Source organism: Ambystoma mexicanum, chromosome 6p (genome assembly GCF_040938575.1).
Source record: "Ambystoma mexicanum isolate Mex_15411 chromosome 6p, UKY_AmexF1_1, whole genome shotgun sequence".
Lineage (NCBI taxonomy): Eukaryota > Metazoa > Chordata > Amphibia > Caudata > Ambystomatidae > Ambystoma > Ambystoma mexicanum.
Window position 1 is genome coordinate 84785424 of NC_090935.1, and position 21252 is coordinate 84806675.

Sequence of the window (21252 nt, forward strand, 5' to 3'; positions counted from 1 at the left end):
ATATTTGGGGGAAGTTTAGGAATTTGTTATGACGAACCACGGTTGGGAGGGTGGGTTGTGTGTTTTGGTTGACCAGCTTGCATTGTATGATTTGGTAGATGGCATTGATTTTGTTTTTGAAGTGGTCTGCAAAGTTGTTGCATAGTTTCAGTGAGGGTACCGGTATGTTGTTGCAGCCAGGGGAGTTTTTCATTTTGTTTATGATATTGAATAGTTCTTTTTGGCTGTATGCGGCTTTGGTGATTCGGTTGTCGTAGTATTTCTTTTTGGCCTTATGGATTTGCTTTTTGTATGAACGGACTTTTCATTGAAATTGTGGGCTTTTTGCCTGATCATATTTTTTCCTCCATTCTAGTTGCAGCTTCTTGTTTTTACTTTTCATGGTGCTGTGGAGGGAAGTAAACCATTTTGCTGTTGCTCTCGTTTTTCCTTGGAAATAGTGTTGATTATTCCTGTTATCCATTTATGAAGTAGTTCTGTTTTTGTCTCAAGGTCAACTTCATTCAGGTTCATGGTTGGTGGTTTAGCAATTTTGAGTTGTTCGACTAGGTTGCTATCTTTGATAGTTGGCAGTTTGTTGGGTTGTTTGGCTGCTTTCATTAGTAGCATGATCACGAATGGAATGATGAGGTGATTGCTCCAAAGGATCTGTGTTGGTGTTTCCACGCTGATGAGGTTTTTGTTGGCGAAGATTGTGTGTATTGTGTTTTTCGTTGTGTGTTGCTCCTTTGGCCAACTGATGTAGATCCATTGTCTTCAGATGTTTGGGCAGTGCTTTTGTGATTTAGTGGTTTCTTCTTCAAACCAACTGTGGGAGTCCCGGAAGATTATCAGGTGTTCTTGCTCAATAGCTAGTTTGGTGATGGCTTCTGTGAGGGTGTCTATAAAAAGTTGCATCGTATGTCGGTAGTCTGTAAACCAAAAGGAATTTGAGGCTTGTTTTGGGGTTCACTGTTAGGTGGAGGATTGAGGACTCGCAGTTTTTGGTGTTTAGTTGTTCATTTATTTTTATTTTCAGATGATCTTGTATGCTATTGCAAGTCCTTCTCCTCATTTGTCTTTCCTATTTGCCTGTGAGCACTTCAAGTTGTCAGGGAGGCAGTTTTGTAGTGTGATTTTGTAGTTGTTTTCTAGTCATGTTTCTGTAATGAATAGGATGTTGATGCCTCCATCACATAGTATGGGGTAAATCTCTGTGGCATATTTGGACATTCATCTTGTGTTGATTAAGTTGCAGTGGATCCTTTCAGTGTGGTTTGGTTTATTTTTTTTATATTGGTTTTGCCTTTCAGTTTTTCTGTTGTTCTGTGTCCATGTCGCAGTCAAGATGTGATTGGTGCACCAGGGGGTTTGCCTCATCATTAAAGTGGTCTGTTAAGTTAATTATCGGGTTGCTGATTTCTTCCTCTTCTTTTTCCTCTTCTTTTTCTTCTTCTATGTTTTGTTGTGGTTGGTGGCGGTGTCTGTGTGTTTTTGTGATGTACGGGGTTTTCGTTCTTCTCTCTTCTTGGGGTTTCTCTTCTTTTTCTCTGCGGTTCCATTATGTGCTTGTCACGTCAAGTGATGTTGAGATGTGGTGGTGCGTGGTTGGTTGCGAGATACAGTGTTAGATATAGCGACTTTTCTCTTTTCATGGTGTTTGTTTTGTTGGCCGCAGTGTTTGTAGGGGTATGCCCTGTATGTGTGACTTATTCTACTGTGAGAGTGTTGTGGATCCCTTTGGTCTGTTCGTTGTTCTGTTTTTCTTTGGCATCATCCTGTTGTGTGTTGTGGCATGTTGTGGTAGCCCTCATGTAGGCCCATGTAGTGTTTGATTTATGGTGATTCGTTTCTTCTTGTATTGTAATTATAGGTTTAATGGTGTACTCTTGATGGCCTTCTGACTTTTGTACCTGGGTTATAATTCGGAGGTGGTGGTGATCCAGGACGCTGCTGTTGGGGGATTGACTAGGGTGTCCTTATTCTGTAATAGGAGTTAATTGGAGCTGTTAGAGGGGTCACTAGCTTGATATGATTCTAAGGGTGTGGGTAATTTGCTAGAGTTTCAGCGGGTTGGGCAAGTTCAGGGCCAGCGACATGGTCCTCTTTCCTCTGAACGGCAGGCTTAAACGGGGTGGTGTCAGATTCTAAGTTTTACAGGAGGAGCTATGCATTTAGTGATTGGTCAATTGTTTTCACTGGGTTACTGAAAGTTTCCTTGTTAGTTGGCGACAGATCACCATAGGTGACCAGGTGACAAAAGCATGTGTCATCCCTTTTGGTTTTTGGATTCACATTCTGTCTGGAACTTCACTGACAATGGCCATCTTGGATTGGTGACATCACTTCCTGTGGACATCTTGAATCAATGACATCATTACCGGTGGCCATATTGGATCAAACCCATCTCCATCTGAAGACTACAAGAGGATCCTCTGGGAACACCAATCAGGAAGAAATCGCCTCCTCCCAGCAACACCAGGGACAATATCAGAGAAACCAACCAGGGATGGACTAGGCGATCAGGTGACAATAGCGTGTCTCATCCCTTCTGTTGCTCTAGGCATGTCCAACCTAGGGTGTCCCAGTTAAGAGCAGCATAGTGAAGGGTGAATGCTAGCTGCTGACCATCTTCTTTGCCTCTTAGCCTATGAGCCTTTGCTTGTGCCTTTCTCCCTATTGCACCTGTGTGTACCCCAAGCATCCTAATTGCTGTACTGTCGCTCCACAAAATACTACTCACCTACAATGCATTCATTACTGCGACTCCTGCTGCTCCTCCTACTCACCTCTACCTACACTTTCTCCAATCACGCTATGTCCTGCTTTCCTATCCCTTTTATAAAACTCACAAATCTTACTTCTCTACCTCTCTTCCACCTCCTTCCAACAAACAAAGCCAATGAGCTAACCATACCTCCTCTAACTCTTATCCACCTCACCCTTCTTCCTCTGAGACTCCACTTCTCTACTCTTCCTTACTTCAGCAACTGAACATTGCACTCTGTAATGCTCAGTCTGTATGCAACAAAGAGTTATTATCTGTAGTATTCCAGTGGTGTGCCTTTTGTGAGTATTGATTTACATGCAACAAAACATTATTTATCACTCCAGCTTTCCCTCCCTAGACATTTTTGCTATCATTGAACCTGGATTCTCCATATGCCACTCCCACTCTGGCGGCCCTACACAACTCCAACCTAACCTTTATTCACTCTCCTCGACTGACTTGCAGAGGTGGAGGCATCAGACGCCAACTCTCTTCCCACCTCAATGCCTCACAAATCTCCAATGCTACATGCTCTCCTACCTCTTTTGAATTAAACATCTCTGCTATTGTTCTTCCTCATTCGGTTTATGTCATCTCCATCTATTCCCCTCCTGGTCCCACTGGACCATTCTTCGATGATCTTGGGCAAACTCCTTGATTCTCTTTCCACTAAACACCACGTCATTCGCTTCGGTGAATTTAACCTTCCCTCTCCAACCACTGTCATGACCGTTGCCCCTGGCCCTCACTGGCAAGTCAGCCTTCCAGTTAGGGCAAGGTCAAAGGCCTTAAAACCTCACCCAAGACTCTCTTGGAGTCAGTCCTGGCGCCTTAGGCGCAAGGCTCATAACCATCATGAAGACCAATATTAGAATGGGACTATTTAACTTTGGGGGGTTCAGCCAACATGGAGGCACACTCATTCCTCAGTTACAAGGAACTGAGCTATGCGGTTTAGTCTTTTGGGTGTGGCAGGCCTGGGACTACTTTAACTGGACTACTTTGAGTGTGGCAGGCCTGGGACTATTTTACCTGGACTTCTTTACCTAAGACTATTTAAACCACATCCAAATAGCAGAACATGCTTTGCGTTATTCAGCTGTGGGCAGCATAACGCTCACCGTGTCCAGTTCTTTGAGGCCAGCTTACCTGAAACCATGGACATGCGGATAGAGAAAGAATACTACTAAACTTATCTGGAACAGTATCCTGTCTTCAATCCATCGCTGACTTCAATTTCACTCACCTGAAGGTACGAACTACATCATCCGGCACCGCATGCATCCTGGAATACCATAACCAGGAAAGAGGAGAAAGAAAGACAGCATTAATAGGCGGTTACTCACGTTTCCTCCCGAATGAAGAAAGCCACGCAATTCTTACCATCTCCTGGTCAGTATCATTGCTGGAACATTACGGCGCTCGGCGAGGGACATCTCAACCTGCAAGGGGAGAAAAGACACAGGTTAGTAATATAAAAGGCGAAACAGCGCCGCGCATCGCGCATTACTCACCGGAAAGCATTGCGCACACTGCGCTTTCGCCAACCGGCCCATGCTAATTTTCAAACTGCATGACAACACCAAAATACCTTTCCATACCTAAAAGGAAAGAAGCAAGACATTATTATTCAAACTAACTGGAACATAAGAACTGCATATAAAGACTGTAAAGTAGCAAACCTACAGAGTCGCAGCAGGCCTGGATTCCCACAGGGGGGCTTTCACCATTGAAGTAACTTGGTCACTGCTCGCCCCCCACATCTACGCGCCCCTGCCATGAGGAGCAGGACGGAGAATCCACCTTTTACAATATTAAGGTGAGGAGAAGACCCAAGGGGGAGGAAGGAGTTGAAGCCAAGGGAGGTGGGAAAAATAAAGACAATCTGGTATTGAATCCAGCTCTCCTATATTGCAGACCCATATTTAACCAGAGGCCTTACCAAGGGACCGGGAGAGGGTTCGAGAGTGCAAATCATCCAACCAGGGCTGGGTGGCGTCCCCGTGGATACCTGGTGAGCGTAACAACATCTTCTAAAAAATCAGAACTTCAGTCTTTTCTTATTGACCACACTCTCCATTCTCTCCATAACCTACATACACCCACAGGGGGTAACTATTTGGGCATCCTATTCATCTCGACCTCCCGTTCAGCTGCTGAAACTACTGTCACACCCATACATATCTGATCACTCATTTGTTTCCAGCACTAACTCCTTTCCACCCTCTGACCTTTTCTCACCACTTCCATCACCTATTACTAAAAGGAAATGTAAACCTTCTGCCATTCCTCCCTTTCTCTCCAAACCACAGTTCTCACTCTCCTACATCTCGGCCGACGCCTCATCCACCAAAACTGTCTTCTCCAGCTTCCAATCCGTACTATATGTTTAATTCTCCTCTCGCTTACCATTGCTTAATTTCACACCTGATTCTTAGCATGCTCAACCATGGGTCACCCCATTCATATACTCTCTCTGCACAGACATGTGTCGGCTGCTGAGCCAATGGAGGCATACCCACGTGCTTCAGGACCTGCAACTCTACCTCTCTAATTTGAACTATCTGAAATCCACAATTGATAGAGTGAAACGAAAATTCTACCAAACGCTCATTTCTCTCAGTACAACTATCCTCACTGTCTACAGGGTACTCTAAACTCACTCCTCACCCCTCTTAAGTCTATGACTATCAACTCCAGTCTCACAGCTAATAACCTAGCTGAGTACTTTGTTACTAAAAATGTCAAAATTAGAGACTCTCTCCGGACCTTCCTCACACTGCCTCCTCCTATATTTTACACTCTGCCTACTCTACCATCCTCCTCTGCCTCTGTCTCCCACTTTAGTCACACTAATACTGATAATGTTCTATCTCTACTGATGAAGGCTAACGCCTCTTGTGCCCCATCAGAACCTCTTGCTCATTAGATAGTCAAGCCTATTGTTCCTTTAGTGTCCACCTTCATAGACTCTGCTAAGCACCCCAAACTATCCTCTATCCTAATTCTCCTTGACCTGTCTGCTGTCTTTGACACTGTCGATCACTTTGATCTCTTTGCTACTGTCTTTCTTCCTGAGATTCACATCAATCCCTTGCCTGGATATAATCCTACCTTCCACCTCACCAATTATCTGTCTTCTGGATCAACAACACCTCATAACTCACTCCTCTAGTTGGTGGTGTTCCACAAAGCTCTGCCTTAGGTCCGCTCCTCTTAATACCTCTGTTCTTGGGGCACTAATCTCATCATTTGGGGTCTCATACCAACTCTTCCTGGACAACTCACAAATCTTCTTTTCTTTTCCTGAATTCTGCACTCTGATCCCTCTATCGAAATTTCCAACTGTCTATGCCAATACATATTGAATGGCTTTGCACTCTGTGATGTTAAACTCTACGAAAACAAGGTACTCTAATTCCCTGCCAAAAACCCTCTCTCATCTCTTCCTCTGTCTATCCAGTTCCCAGCTGACACTCTGCCCTCCTCTTCTTCAGCTAGAAATGTCAGCATCATATGTGCCCCTTTTCATACCGTCTCTACTTTCAACAAAAACCTCCTAAATATTAGGTAAATCAGGCACCTCCTTCTTTCCAACACTGCCAGGCGTCTCTTAACCACTCTTGTCTTCTCTAAACTTGAATACTGTGCCAGCATTCTTTGGTCTCCCCAGCTAAGTGTTTTACCCTCCCCTCTGGCCGACTCCCTCTACAGGGCACACTCTGGATGCTCTGATCTCTACAGACTTTCCCCTTTCTATCCCTCTCACCACTCCTCTCTCCTGGAGTGATCACATTCACCTCTACTCCCAGCTCACTCTCTCCACCCCTCAGGCCAAGCCAACTCATGCACTGCCACCTTACTTCTTGGTTATCCGACCCATGAAGCGTGTGTCAGTTAAGGCTTTCACTGCCACTTTCTCACCACACCCTCCCCCTTTGGGTGACTCATAACCTGACACAGCCCTCTCCATGCTCCACTATTCTATCTCTGATAGTCTTGATGTTCTTGCCCCTGTCATAAGGATCTGCTTGAAGCCCAAAGCCAAGTGCAACTCCTGGTACTACTCAGACCTCGCCACCCATAAACGCAAGTGCAGGGCGGCTGAGAGGAAATAGCGTGCTTCTGATACATCTGCTGACAAACTGACCTTCCACCTGCTTCAAAGGCAATACCGGCTCTCTGTCCGCACCAAGTAGCGAGCCCACATCCAAGCCGATGTCTCTTCAGCATCTTACAACTCTGTTTCAGCACCACACACCGTGGGTAATAATAAGCAGCGCTCAGATACCTAAGGGTTCGTAGCGCTATATAAATGCCAAATTATTATTATTATTATTATTATTAAATCTGCAAGGAACTTGCCAATCCTACTGCAGTCTCTACCTCGCCTGTTCCCTCCAAGGCTCTCTGCATGGCCCTGGCTTCTCATTTCATCTCTAAAACTCAGAACATCTTGTCCTCTCTCTCATCCTCTTCCCCTGCCCCCTCTACTCCCCGCTGTTCCTCTACCCCTACTATGGTCACCTCTCCTCCTTCCTTCTCTGCCTTTCCTCTGTTCTCACCAGACAATGTTTCTAAACAAGTCTGATCTATGAAAGTCTCATCGAAACAGGTTCACACCTGCTCCTCCAAAACCATCAAGGACCACATTGACACCTTGGCCTTTGTTCGGGCTGACTTCTGCAACCACTCCTTCGCCACTGGGGTCTTCCCATCCCCCCTGAAGCACTTCCTTGTGCACCCCCTCCTTAAGAAACCCTATGCCAACCCATGCTGTCCGGCTGATTGTCGCCCAATCACTATCATGCCTTTCCTAAGCAAACTCCTGGAAAAGCTGGCCATCTCCCAGCTTAATCTTCACACTGAATCTGTTGGTTGTCTCCATGGCCATCAGTCTGGCTTCAGAGCTGCCAGAAGCACAGAAACTGCTCTCCTGAATATCCATGAAGACCTGCTCTCAAATCTCAATTCCAACATCCCTCTATCCTCATCTTACTTTTTCTCTCTTCTGCCTTTGATACAGTCATCCATGCCATCCTGCTCAACCGTCGCCGTGATAGCCTGGGTATCACTGATCAGGCCCTGGCTTGGTAGGTCTCTTTCCTCACCAGACGATCCTCCCAGGTAAAACTTGGGTCTTTCCTCTACTCTAGCTTATCTGTACCTGTGTTGTTCTCCAGGGGTCTAACCTCTCTCCCTGGCTGTTCAACCAATACCTGACACTACTTGCCCACCGCATTGCCACTCTTTGCCCAAACTTTCAGTGCTATGAGGATGACACTCAACTCATTTTCAGGCTCCTTTCCATCACTTCTTCTCCTTCTCTCATCTCTGACTGTCTGTCTGATATCCAGGAGTGGTGTTCTGCCGATGATCTCTACCTTAATGCCAGTAAGACTGAGATTCTACTCATCAGTACACCTGCTCCCTCCTTTCCTGTCACTCTCTGGCCGGCCTCTCTTGGCCCTCTCCCTGCTCCCACCTGTAAGGCTAAAAACCTCTGGGTAATCTACGACGCCACAATTTCCTTCTCTCCTCACATCTCTAAGAAGTTATACTACCAGCTGCAACTCCTCAGAGGTATTCTACCTCTCCTCTCCTTCCCCCAGAAGCTCACTGTCTCCAGAGCTCTGGTTCTCTCTAGGTTGGACTACTGCAACAGCCTCTTTCTAAATCTGCCTGCTTCTGCTCTCCACCCTCTGCAACTCATCCAGAACAGGACTGATCTCTGCACTGGCTCCCAGTTGCTTTGAGGATTAAGTTCAAAACCGTCTGTATTGTCCAAAAGGCCTTCTGGGGTCTGGGCCTCAATACCTTCAACACTCTCTTCCTAAATATCTTCCTTCTCAAGCTCTTCACTCTTCGCTCATCCGCCTCCATCTCCCTCAGGGTCAGTTGCATCTCCAAGCAGTGAGTTGGTGGTAGATCTCTTTCCTCCGCTGGGGCCTTCCTATGGAACAGCCTCCCTGCCTCCCGGAAACTTGGCGAGAACCATCTCCGGTTCCGGAAGCACCTCAAAACCTTCCTCTTTGCTTCTGCTTTCTCTCCTCCTCTCCCCTCCTAAACTCCTGGCTGAAACTGAAACAGCACTGGTCACCTGGCTATTCTCTGATTTGGGCCTAAGTCCCTTCCCCCACCGGTTGTACACCTTGACTGCCTCATGGCAACCCCCACACTTGGGAACTGTTTCCTGTTTCCCTATAGTCCCCTGCCATCACTTGACACCTGATGTCTGCACTTAGCCTTGCACTTGCCATCATCTGGCCACACGTATTTATTGCTTATTTATACTAATTATTTTTACTGTCGATCCAAAATGCTGCACCTCCCACCATACTTTTCCCCATCCCCTTTCCCCTTCACTTGCGCATTCTCATTGTCACCTGGCCTAGTTAGATGTTTGTTTCAGTCTCCGCTCTGTTCTCCCTCCCCTGCCTCATTGCTCTTTGAAGCACTTGTATAGGGGGATGTTATAAATGCCATATTACATCATATCATTAACTTTTCTACCAGGAATCTCTTTGATCTCCCTCTCTTCACACCTACTTCCTCGTACCTTCACCAGGCTGGATGGCTGATGATGCAAAACAGGGTCAGATTTAAATTTCTTCACCTGGTTCACACATCTTTCCACGGTAAGGCGCTACTGTATCAACCCTCCACTAGCCTTCTCGTAATCTCTGCTCTACCTCCTCGACTACCTCTTTGCACTCCTAGCCCTCCCTTTGACTTCTCTCACTTCAGCTCTTTCTCTCTTCTTGCTCCACTTGCATGGAATTCTTTTCCCCTGGACATTTGAACAGTCCACATAGATTTGTTCGAAAACCATACTGAAATCCTTCATCCTCCGAGTGACCCAATTAGATCACATTTTTCCCTGCCTCTGACCTACCACTGTCCCTCACTTGCTCTGCCTCCATATTGCCTACCTGCACTTAAAAAGGTCCAATGTTGGTTGTCTTTAAACAATGTATGTCCACTTATGTATTGTACCTGGTGACTGTTCAATTTCCTTCCCTCCAAAACCTGGTCAGAATGTCCCTCCAACTGACCCCATTGCAAGAAGCGCACTGCTTCCCATCAATTCTAATTTCTTATCTATTGTACATGCCTTTGTGATAAAAAAAGAACATTATTCATCCTATAAATAAATATTAAAATACAAAAATAAAATAAATCTACCAGTTTCACATGCGGTATATCACTTTGCATTATTAAAAGCACTACCTCTAGATCCTGAAATAGGAACATGCTCTTGACTATATGTGGAATCTGCTTCATAACATACTTACTTTGGTCATTTTCTTATTTTTGTTCTCACTATTTTCTATGAAGTTTATGTGAGAGATATTTCAACTTTTTGGTGTTCCTGCTATTGATCATATGGTATCAGGAATATGATTTAGCAGATGGATGCACTAGATGGGAAGTACGCCTGGCCTATTTCTCATCTTCTAGGTGCATTATTAATGTCTATCACAATGACACTATTGTGGCCCAAGGTTCTCAGTCTACCCTTCTCCGTCTCAACCGGTGCCTGCCCTCTCTCATTAATGTTCTCCCTTCTCCTAATTCCTCCTCTCCTCTTACCTCTCCACCAGCACTTACGGGAGTACCATGTCACTGTCCCCCTCCATGGCAAATTTTCAAAGGTGTCAATCAGCTTCACTTAGCTACTCTGAATGTTCATTCTGCCGTCAAACACTCCTCTGACATCAGTCTCCTTCTTGAAGACTTTGACCTTGACGCCCTCGCTCTTACCGAGACGTGGTTCAATGCCAGATCTGTCACTGCTCTTGACACTTTCCTTCATGAGGGCTACAAAATCCTCTCCAAACCCAGGCCCAGACCTGGCACGAAGGTGGGTCCCTGCCTCTATCATACCTACACAATCTTACCCCTCCTTTGAATGCCTCGTCTGCAGGCTCGGGGTCTTTCCTACTCCCTCACTCACCTTCACCACCATCTACAGGATTCCTGGCACTATCTCTTCCTTCTTGTCTGAATGGGTTGACCTCACCTCCTCCCGATTGGCTTTTTCCTCCAGAAACTCCTCTGAGAATTCAATATACACCTTGACTCCCCTATATCAACCACCTCACAGTTTCGTGACCTCTGTGACTCCCTTCCTCTCCCTATTCTTCCCTTCAGTCTGACCCACTCAGCCGGACAAACTCTGGATGCTTTCATCTCTGGAGACAGCCCTATCTCTAACTCGATCACGACCCTACTCTCCTGGTCGAACACACTCTTGTCTCTTCCCACTTGATACCCCTTGGCCTGCTGTCTGAGCCTCCCCCTGCACTGCCAGCCTCCTTTGCCGTCATTCGACTGATGAAGCGAGTGACTGCCGCCACCTTTGCTTTCACATTCATCCCCCTCCATTCCCTCCTTCTGACTCCCCCTCTGAGTCTGTCCTTGCTAACCTTCACCTCTCCATCACCAACACCCTTGACATCCTTGCCCCTGGCATGGGATTCTCCTGAAGCCTGCCGCCAAGTGCAACAGCTGGTATGACTCCCATCTAGCATCCCTGAAACACAAGTGCCGATTTGCTCAATGGAAGTGGCAGGCCTCAGGGTCATCCTCTGACAAACTGGCCTGTCGCCTGCTCCAATGGCAATATTGTTTCTCCATCTGCTCCAAGAAGAGGGCCCACATCCAAGTCTGAATCTCTGGAGCCACGAACAACACAGCAAAACTTTTCAAAATCTACAAGGAACTCGTCATTCCTTCTGCAGTCCACCTCTTTCCTTCCTTCCAAGGCTCTCTGCAACACACTGGCCCCCCATTTCTCATTAAAAAAAACTCAGGACATCCGGTCCTTTCTCTTCCTACCCCCACCTCCAATCCCGCTCCAGCTCACCAGCATCCCTTGGATCCCCTTCCTCCACCCCTTTACTTTCCTCCCTACCACTCATAACACCTGATGAGGTCTCCAAAGTTGTTTGTTTGATGAAGGTTTCATCCAAATAGGTACACCCTTCTCTTCTAGAACAATTAAGGACAAAATCTCCACGGCTCTTAATGACTTTTGTAACCACTCCTTCACCACTGGCTCTTTCCTTCTTTCCCTCAAGCATCCATTTTGCTCCCCCTCCTAAAAAAAAAGCCACCCCCTGACCCCTCCTGTCCGGCTAACTATTGCCCCATCTCCACTTCCAACTTCCTGGGTAAACTCTTAGAGAATTTGGCCCTCCCCCAATTGAACCTTCACATTGAACTCGTTGGTTGCCTCTATGGCGATCAATCTGGATTCCGGGCATCCAGAGGCACGAAAACTGCTTTCCTGAACATCTGTGAAGACATGCTTTCAAATCTTGACTCTAACTCTACTTTCTATCCTCATAAAATGTCTCTGCGATTCCCTCAGCATCACGGAGGGGCACTTGATTTGATGACCTCTTTTCTCACTAACTGCCCTTACCAGCTGCAACTGTGCCCTTTCTCCTCCACCACCTCACTCTCTATCTGTGGCATCCCCAGGGACTCAATCCTATCGCCATGGCTCTTTAGTATCTATCTGGCCCACCTTGCTCCCCCGACTGCCTCCTTCTCTCCCTATTTCCAATGTTATACCGATGACACTCAGCTTTCCTTCAGGCTTCCCTCTGCTACCTCCTCCTTTTCTCTTATCCTCCTCTCTTATCCCGGATTGTCTGACCGACATCCAGGCATGGTGTACAACTAACGATCTCTGTCTTCATGCCAGTAAAATGGAGATCCTTCTCATTGGGACACCTGCGCCCTGCTTCCCTCCTTCCCTCTGGCCACCCTCCTTGGGCCTCCTTCCCTCATCATCCTCTGAAGCCAAAAAACCTTCCGGTCAACTTTGACTCTGCTCTCTCCTTCGCCCATGACATCTTGGACCATGCCAAGAAGGCCCATTTCCACCTTTACACACTCAGAACCATTCTTCCTTTTTTCACCTTTCCCCAGAAGCTCAACGTCTCCAGAGCTCTGGTTCTCTCTAGGCTGGACTACTGCAACAGCCTCTTCCTCAATCTCCCCATTTCCTCTCTATGCCCCCTCCAGCTAATCAATCATTGGGCTGCAAGACTTATCATTGGTCTCAAGCCCAGGGACAGTATCTCTCCAGCCTTAACATCTCTTCACTAGCTCCCGGTGGCCACAAGGATAAAATTCAAGCCCCTCTGCATCGTCCACAAGGCCTTCTGGTATCAGGGACCAAACTATCTCCAACTTTCCCTCCCTAAATACTTCCCTGCTAAGCCGTCCACTCCTCTAACTCCAACTCTCTGTTTGTCAAATGCTTCTACAAGCAGAGATCGGGCGGCAGGTCTCTTTCTTCGGCTGGTGCCTCTTTTTGGAACAGTTGCCCTGTTCCTCTCAGACTTGAGCCGGACCTCGTTAAGATCTGGAAACTTCTCAAAACTCTCCTTTTCGCTGCCTCGTTCTCTCTCTCCCTTCCCTGCTAATCACCCCACAGCGGCTGAGACTGGCAGCCTGGTCGCTCAAGAATCTCACAGGTAGACAGGCACTCTGCCCAGTCTACACAAGCACCCCTGAGCCCCCTTGAGCACTACCTTTGTGGGGTCCCGGCCTGGCGGCTGTGCAACCCTCCCATGGGATTCCCCACCCTAGCACTTAGCCACTGGCTTCCCCCCTTGGCACTTCCCTCACGGGCCCCACCAGCACTCATCCTACCCGGTTCCCTTCTTCCCACCACCCCCACTCCTTACTTCCCCATCTCCTGCACTTCACTTCACTGCACTTCTACGTCCGAACGCAACAAGGCCTATTAGGGCCACAATCGTATGTTCACTGTTTTAACACTGTTTTTTACTCCCCTTCTTCTCTCCCCACTTTGTCTTGTGCCGCTTCTAAACACTTTTCTGTGGTATAGGCGCCTTACAAATGGTCGATACACAAATAAATGTTACATTTTAATTTCATGCTCAGAACAGTTTTCAACATCTTAATCAGGAATTCAACATGGAAGGAACATTTTGGAGGTATGCTGCCTTATAAACATTGGAACCGCTGGAGAGGCGGCGGGATGCTTTATCAGAGAACATGTCTTGACAAATGACAAGTTCCTCTGTTATAATAACTTATTGGATGTCAGTAGGTATAATATTCCCACTTTAAATAAGTAGGACCGTTGCAATTACTTATAATGCTGGGGGTACTGCCTGCTGATAGGGACTTTATTTCTTTGTTGTGTTTTCGTTGGTCACACAGTCTGTGCCGTATACAGCCGGTCCAGCTTTTTGTAACATAAGCAGCAATGTTGATCATGTGATCATGTGTGAGGTATGTGCCAATTCGACTCTTAAAACATTGTTTACATCAAGTCCTCGAGCATTGTTCATGTTGTTAATTCAATAGTTAGGAGTGTGATATGCACGTTTGGACCAAGTGTGGTATTAGTTAGTTTGTGGTTACATAAATTGCTCGCTGGGCCTCCTATCTCTGGGTTCACCTATCTACTCACACAGGTTTGCCAATTTGCTTCCAACTTGCCTGAGCCGAGACTTACTTCCTGTGTCCCCCATGGCGCCCTGAAGTGATTAGAACAGGAACAATCATGTAAGTTGATGGACCCACTGTTTTTTTAATAGAATTTATAGCATAATAAATCACTGGAGTTCATTGTGTATGGTAGGTAGTAAGCGATAGCAGTCACATTATTCTCCTAGTTTCTAAATTAAGTTGTATCCTACTCCGTGCAAGTACTGACCAGTCTACGCTCATTGTCTGCTTTCATTGGCTCATTCAGCCTCTTCCTATCATATTTGAATCCTTTCTTGTATCCTTTCTGGGACTTACATAGGCATAGTACTTACCTGCCAGGAAATACTTCTGTATTGTTAGACCTGGAGATAATTGGCAACATTGCTGTATGCCTTTAGCACCTTTTCTTGTATACTCACTTCTGTATTCCTGTTATTATATATGTTTTTCAAGTACACAGCGGTGTATTTAACCAAGGTATGATACTATGCAAGTGAATATCTATTTTATAGAATAGTATGCGTGGTGTATTATATTGTGTTTGTGTTTTGGTACCTTGTAGCCTTCTAAGAGTGATTGTGAACGTAGCCAATGAATCAGAGAAGGTTGGTTTATCTTGATGGACACCCTGTTCTTCCACTCAGGAGAGCTGTGCAAAGTGTTTTGATGAAGAGGCAATTACTGATTTGATTGATTTTGATTTTGGCCTTTCTAACGCGCACACCCCAAGGGGCCCAAGCAGAATCTGCATGTGAGCGCAGGTGAGAAGTAAACCACAGTGGTCATAGGCTGCACTAAAAATGGGATAGTCCCTCTAGAATAGATGATGATTACATGAAAAGGTGTGTTTTCAGTTTTTATTGAAATTAGACAAGAATCCTATCTATCATAAACCCACCGGAAGGGAACTCCAGGAGCGGAGTCCGAAGAAGGAAAAACGCCTGTGTCCCCATGTTGTGGCAATACATTTAAAAACCAGGCATAGGATTTTAAACAAGATCCTCTACTGCACTGGAAGCCAATGAAGGCCTTTTCAGTACTGCGAGACAGCTGATTTCCTAAGTAGTGCAAACATGTGTCTGACTGCAGAATTCTGAGCGACCTTAATCCCGGCAGTTGGAATTTTGGAATGTCCATTAGAACGGCATTGCAATTATCTAACTTTGAAGTTGTGAGTGTACCAACTACTGTTAGACGGTCTTTCTCTGAAATGAGAGGCAGTAAGGGCTTTAATAGTTTAAAATGGTGGTACACGGATTTAACCGTTTGATTGATGTGTAGGTTACTAACATATAATGTTGCCACACGGGCATTGTACTCTGCAAAGGGCAAGGCAAAGTTTAGGGAAACAATTTGCAATCTTATTTTGCAGACAATATATGAGTGCAAAGAATAAAATGCTAGTATTTTGGGGTCAAAGATAGAGATCTTTTAGGGAACAAAAAACTGCTGAATGTGCAATTAGTACTGGATAGAAACTGGATGGAAAACTGTAGTGATGAACCCAGACCTGAGCTCTGTGCTGAAGGTGACTATTGTCATGTGAAGTGTTATAAAGGGGCTACCAATGGCAAAAAGAGATTACTTCTGGTCTCCATAGTTCAGAGATAAAAAATAGTACTTTAGGCGTAGAGTGTGAAAGGGGCCCCTAGGGTTCCCTCGTGCTATGGAAACAAGGCAATGACCATACACGAAAAGATGCGCCAGACACAAGGTTTCAAATTCCCAATGCTAGGGTTTATTGCAAGCAAAAGATAGTATCAATTGGCCAATTCTGATCTCACGCCCCGTGACATGAGTTTCCTAGACCTCGAGGGACGTAAGAGAGCGAATTACGTACATCAGTTACATATATACAAAATGCATATCATACAATCAGCAAAGTCATGTTCAACACCCCTCTGTATTAAGTTCCTTTGAACTCGGGATGACGATGGACGTATCCGACGAGTATGACGATGCCTTTTCTATTAACAATGTGCAATTTAGAAAGTGCGGAGGCATCTTTTAGAACACAGTGGTTCTGTTCTTGGAAGCAATCTGTACACGGGGGAAGAGCCACATTCCAAGCTTTGCTATCTATGAGGTACTATTTGTGTCCTGGGAGCCGACACGTTCTAAAGGGTTTTGCGAAAGGGGGCCGTAAGAGAAGCATAATTCAAGCCTTTAACTGTATTATTCTAACATATTCTACCATCGTACGAGACTGGCTGGCAGCTGTGAAGTGATTAAATGCCCTCCAGCTTCCTCCCAAGGCTACAGAGAGGGAGCGTGGGCATTCCTCTCTGGGCTACTCATGAGGAGCTTCAGCAAACTCTTCAGTCCCGCGATCTTGTCCTTTCATATTCAGACAACAATGTTAACAGTTGAGCAGAGTAAGCAGAATCCGCAAGAATTACAAGCTGCAAAGCAGTTTTTAGACAGAAGGCAATGAGCAATGGTTAACAAGCAAAATGGCGATTCTTACTACATTTAAAATGGCCGCTCGTCGGTCAAGCATAGCAGTTTATATTTCTATAATTCGGTGCATAAGACGGTTGGCCCACGGCCATCAAGTTACGTCTATCATTCAAATGAAGGGTATTCATTTTTCCAGATTGACAAGTGCACATAAGCAAATCTCACACATGAGTTTAAGTGTAAGTGTGTTAATCTGCAGGCAGCCCACTCTGCGAGTCTATACAATGATCGCTGGCAGGAGCTGGAGCACTATCGATCCAATGCCAATGCCTAAATGTAAGTGTGATAATCTGCAGGCAGCCCTCACTGCGAGTCTATACAATGATCGCTGGCAGGAGCTGGCGCTCTATCGATCCAATGCCAATGCCTAAATGTAAGTGTGATAATCTGCAGGCAGCCCACTCTGCCAGTCTATACAATGATCGCTGGCAGGAGCTGGCGCACTATCGATCCAATGCCAATGCCTAAATGTAAGTGTGATAATCTGCAGGCAGCCCACTCTGCGAGTCTATACAATGATCGCTGGCAGGAGTTGGCGCACTATCGATCCAATGCCAATGCCTAAATGTAAGTGTGATAATCTGCAGGCACCACACTCTGAGAGTCTATACAAAGATTACTGGCAGTAGCTGGTGCACTATATATCCACTGCATATGACTAAGTGTAAATTTGATAATCTGCAGGCAGCCCACTCTGAGAGTCATACAAAATACAACAGCCAGACTCATCCAACCCGTTCAAAAACGTACATACATCACCCCAGCTCTCCCCTAGATTGACTCCCTGTAAAGCACTATGCATTGTTTTCAAAGTCATCCACCACCAAACACCATTTTACCCTCACAACAAACTCAAGCCCAGCACCCACACAGACACAGACAAGCATGCCAGCTTCTCCTACGCACTCTATTGCAAACTAACAAGCAGTTACACACTTGTGCACAAGAGCATGGAACACCGTACCGCTTCACAACCACACTGCACTCCACCACTTTCAGAAGAGTGTTCCAACATATTTATTTCCCACCACATGACCCTGTCCCCCTATCTGCCCTTCTACCACTTGTCGATTCTCATCTTTCTATCCTACCACTAAAACAACGTGTAACATCTGATTCAACTCCCATGTGTTTAACCTTTAAAGCTTATATGGTGTTCCGAGACCATCTGGGTAAGGCCCGTGCTGAACACAAATATGAATGAAGTAAAAAGCATTACACCCACCACACTCTTAATCTTCAAGTTACCCCATTAGTTATCCATTGTGTTTCCTCTGTTTTCCTCTGTCTTGTCCAGTATCCATTACCCCACCACACTCTTCCTCATCCAAATACCTCATCACCCCAGCTTAACTCTTCCTTGTCTCAGTACACTCCCACACATGCCTCCCTGTAAGCCATTAGAAATGTTGATTTACCCTCGCCTTATTCTTCCTCATCCATGTAACATGTATACCAGCCTTCCTCTTCCTAGCTCTTGTATCACATTAACCATGCATCACTATTCCTCATCCCATGACCAAATCAACTCCACAACATACATCCCCTTCCCAGTTTCTAATTATCCTGCCTCCTGCTTCCTTGTCCCAGCACCCCATTACCCTCTCCTCCTTTATTCCTTGGCTTGGTATGAAATGAACCCCTGGCTATCTTTTTCTTGTCGGGACCGCATTAGCCCTCTCTCTCTCTGTATCTATCCTGAACCCCATCACCTGCACCTCTGTCTTCCGCTTCACAGTAATCCATTAACCCTGCCTGACTTTTCCTTATCCCTATAGCCCATTACCCCCTCTGTTCTCCTCCCAGTTACCTTTTTGCCCATGCCACATGCTCTCCCTGGATACGGCTTTAGCAATCTATTGCAGTGGCCCCGCCTCCCTCGTCCTCGTGCTGCTACTTCATTACAGTGTCTCACTCTTCCTTCTCCCAGTACCACATCAGAATGCTTCCCTTGTCTTTGTCCACTTAACCCACAGTAATATGCCTCCATCTTCTTGGTTCAGGTACCGCATTAGTATTCCATTTACCACTGGCTCCCTCTTCTTCTTGCTGGACCACACCTCATTCTATCTCATCCCAATATCGAATTGCCCCCACCTCACTCATCCAAGTATACCATTACACCTGCTTAACTCTCCCTTGACCCGGTACTCCATTAACGCTACCTCCCTCTTCCTCATGCTGGTACCCTTTTTGCCACACCTCTCACTTTATTGTCCCCAGCCCGTTAGTATTCTGTTGCATTACTCCTGTCTTCCACAACCACATCCCAGAACCCCATTAGTACTTCCTCAACACCTAGACCATCACATCACCCTGCATACCACTTGACTCGCTAGATGCCACCCTCCCTGCCAAGCGGTACAGCTCTACCCCTCCTCTGTGCCCGTCTGTATCGTACCCCCGCTTTATATCTGTTGTTACGTCTGAAAAGCACTCTGTTATGCATCTATAACGTTAGTTACCTCTGTAAAGTGCTTCTTTATTTATCTGTATTGTATTCTACTGTAAAGCGCTCTGTTGCTTCTCAAAGCTAGGTCCACACTCAACAATAATAATAAGGATGATGAAGATGATAATAATAATAATAATAATAATAATAATAATAATAATAATAATAATAATAATAATAATAATAATAATAATAATAATAATAATAATAATAAATTAGTCACCCATAATGTTTCGCCATCTGCATCTTCTTCGTGTCCTGGTATACCTTTTCTAATTATCTACATTGCACCTTTCTCCCTCTTCCCCTTTCTGGTTCACTTCTAGTAGTCTTCTACATTGCCTCTACCCCCTCTACCTCGGTCTGGTACCACATTAGCTGTCGATCACTTTACTCCTGCCTCCATCCTCCACATCCTGGTATGCATTAGTAATCTATTGCACAAACATGGCCTCCCTCTTACTACTTACTGTGCTCCATTTCCCTTGCCTCACAATTCCTCGTCCTAGTACTCCATAACTTGTGAAGTGTTTTTCGACTTCTCAGCACCCCATTATCCTGCCTCGCTCTTCGTCATTCCAGTTGTCACGATCCACGTCCCTGACCCCCTCAGGGGTAACAGGCCCCTGGCAGCAAGGGGGCTACAGCCCTCAACAGTGGCCCCAAGGACCTTAAAATCCCATCATCAGCATACATGGAGTCAGTCCTGGCGCCTTTGGCCTTTTGCGCCAGGCTCATTATCAGGAATAAGGCAAGTACCCATTTGGAACTTAATCCAACATGGAGGTCTGTTACATAGTTCAGTTCCTAGAACCAAGCTGTGCAGACTAGTATTTTGGGTGTGGTCGGCTCTTCAGGTGTGGCTGGCTATATAAGCCACGCCCAAACTGGAATCCACGCTTCGCGTGATTCTGCACTCCTACAGCGTAACACTCACCGTGTCCAGCTCCAGCTCATCTGCTTGCCCCGGCAGCCCGATCCTGAAGCCATCGATCAAAATTCCACTGCCAGCCTGGAAGAACAAGAACAGCGTTAGCAAGCAAATACGCTTATCTGTGAGTAGCAGGTCCTGAATCCATCCGGTGCTTTATTGCCTTGCCCATCTCTGGAGTTCACTACAACCTGTAAAGGTAAAGACACAAGGACAGCATTAATAATCCTTACCTGGGCAATCAGTGGATTATGACATCGCTCTGCGCTACGTTTTGACTTGCCTCGCCTCCAGATTACACCGGAACCTGCAAAGGGCGAGGAAACAAGGACAGCATTAGTAAACACTTACCTGTGCAAGCATCGCATTGATCGATCACCACAGCGGAACATCACTGCAACCTGCATGAAGAAGAGAAGAGAACACAGGTTAGAAACTAACTCCACATAACAGTGCAGCGCTCCGCGCCTTAACAACTTACCATAGTCTTCTCCATCCGGCGCTGCAGCTCCGAAATCACAACCATCCGTGTGAAAACAAAAAGAGACATTATTACAAATAGTATAGCAGAGAAAAGTAACACCGAGAAGAAGTGAATGAAAGGAAAGGACAGAATAGAGACTGAAAGACTCACCTGAACACAACAAGCAGAGTCGAAGTCACAGCTGGTCTGGACCCGACACAAGGACACATGGAACAGTGAAGCAGCTAGGTCCTCGGTGCACCCGCATTTATCATGTGCCCCTGCACAGAGAAGCAGGAGGGAGAGCTCAATGCACAAAAAACTAAGCTAAGATATAGGGGATTTGGATCAGTGGGAGTCCACCCATCACGGGCCCAGCATTTTAACCCTCCATTCTCCTGTCATAGGCGCTACCCAATGGTTGGCACACAACCAAGCAGAGAGGGGTCCGGGATATCGCACAGCCTTCCATTCAGTACCATGTGGCACCCCCGTGGATACCAGGTGAGTGTAACACCAGTACCCCATTACTCATGCATCTCACTTTATAGTACCAGCACTCCATTAGTAATCTGTTGCATCACTCCACCTAGAACTTTCATGTCACAGTACCCCATCAGAAATCCACTGCATTACCCCCCAAGTGTATCCACGTCCTGGTACCTTATTACCCGCATAATTCTTTGTTGTCCAAGTACACCATTCTCCTTGCTTGC

General features: G+C 46.0%; 1 protein-coding gene across 1 annotated transcript in view; it reads left to right on the plus strand.

Annotated features, from left to right (window-relative positions):
* LOC138510688 (vomeronasal type-2 receptor 116-like) overlaps positions 1-21252 on the plus strand; it is a 138777-nt gene that overhangs the window by 105659 nt on the left and 11866 nt on the right. The gene's annotated exons all lie outside the window — the stretch shown is intronic.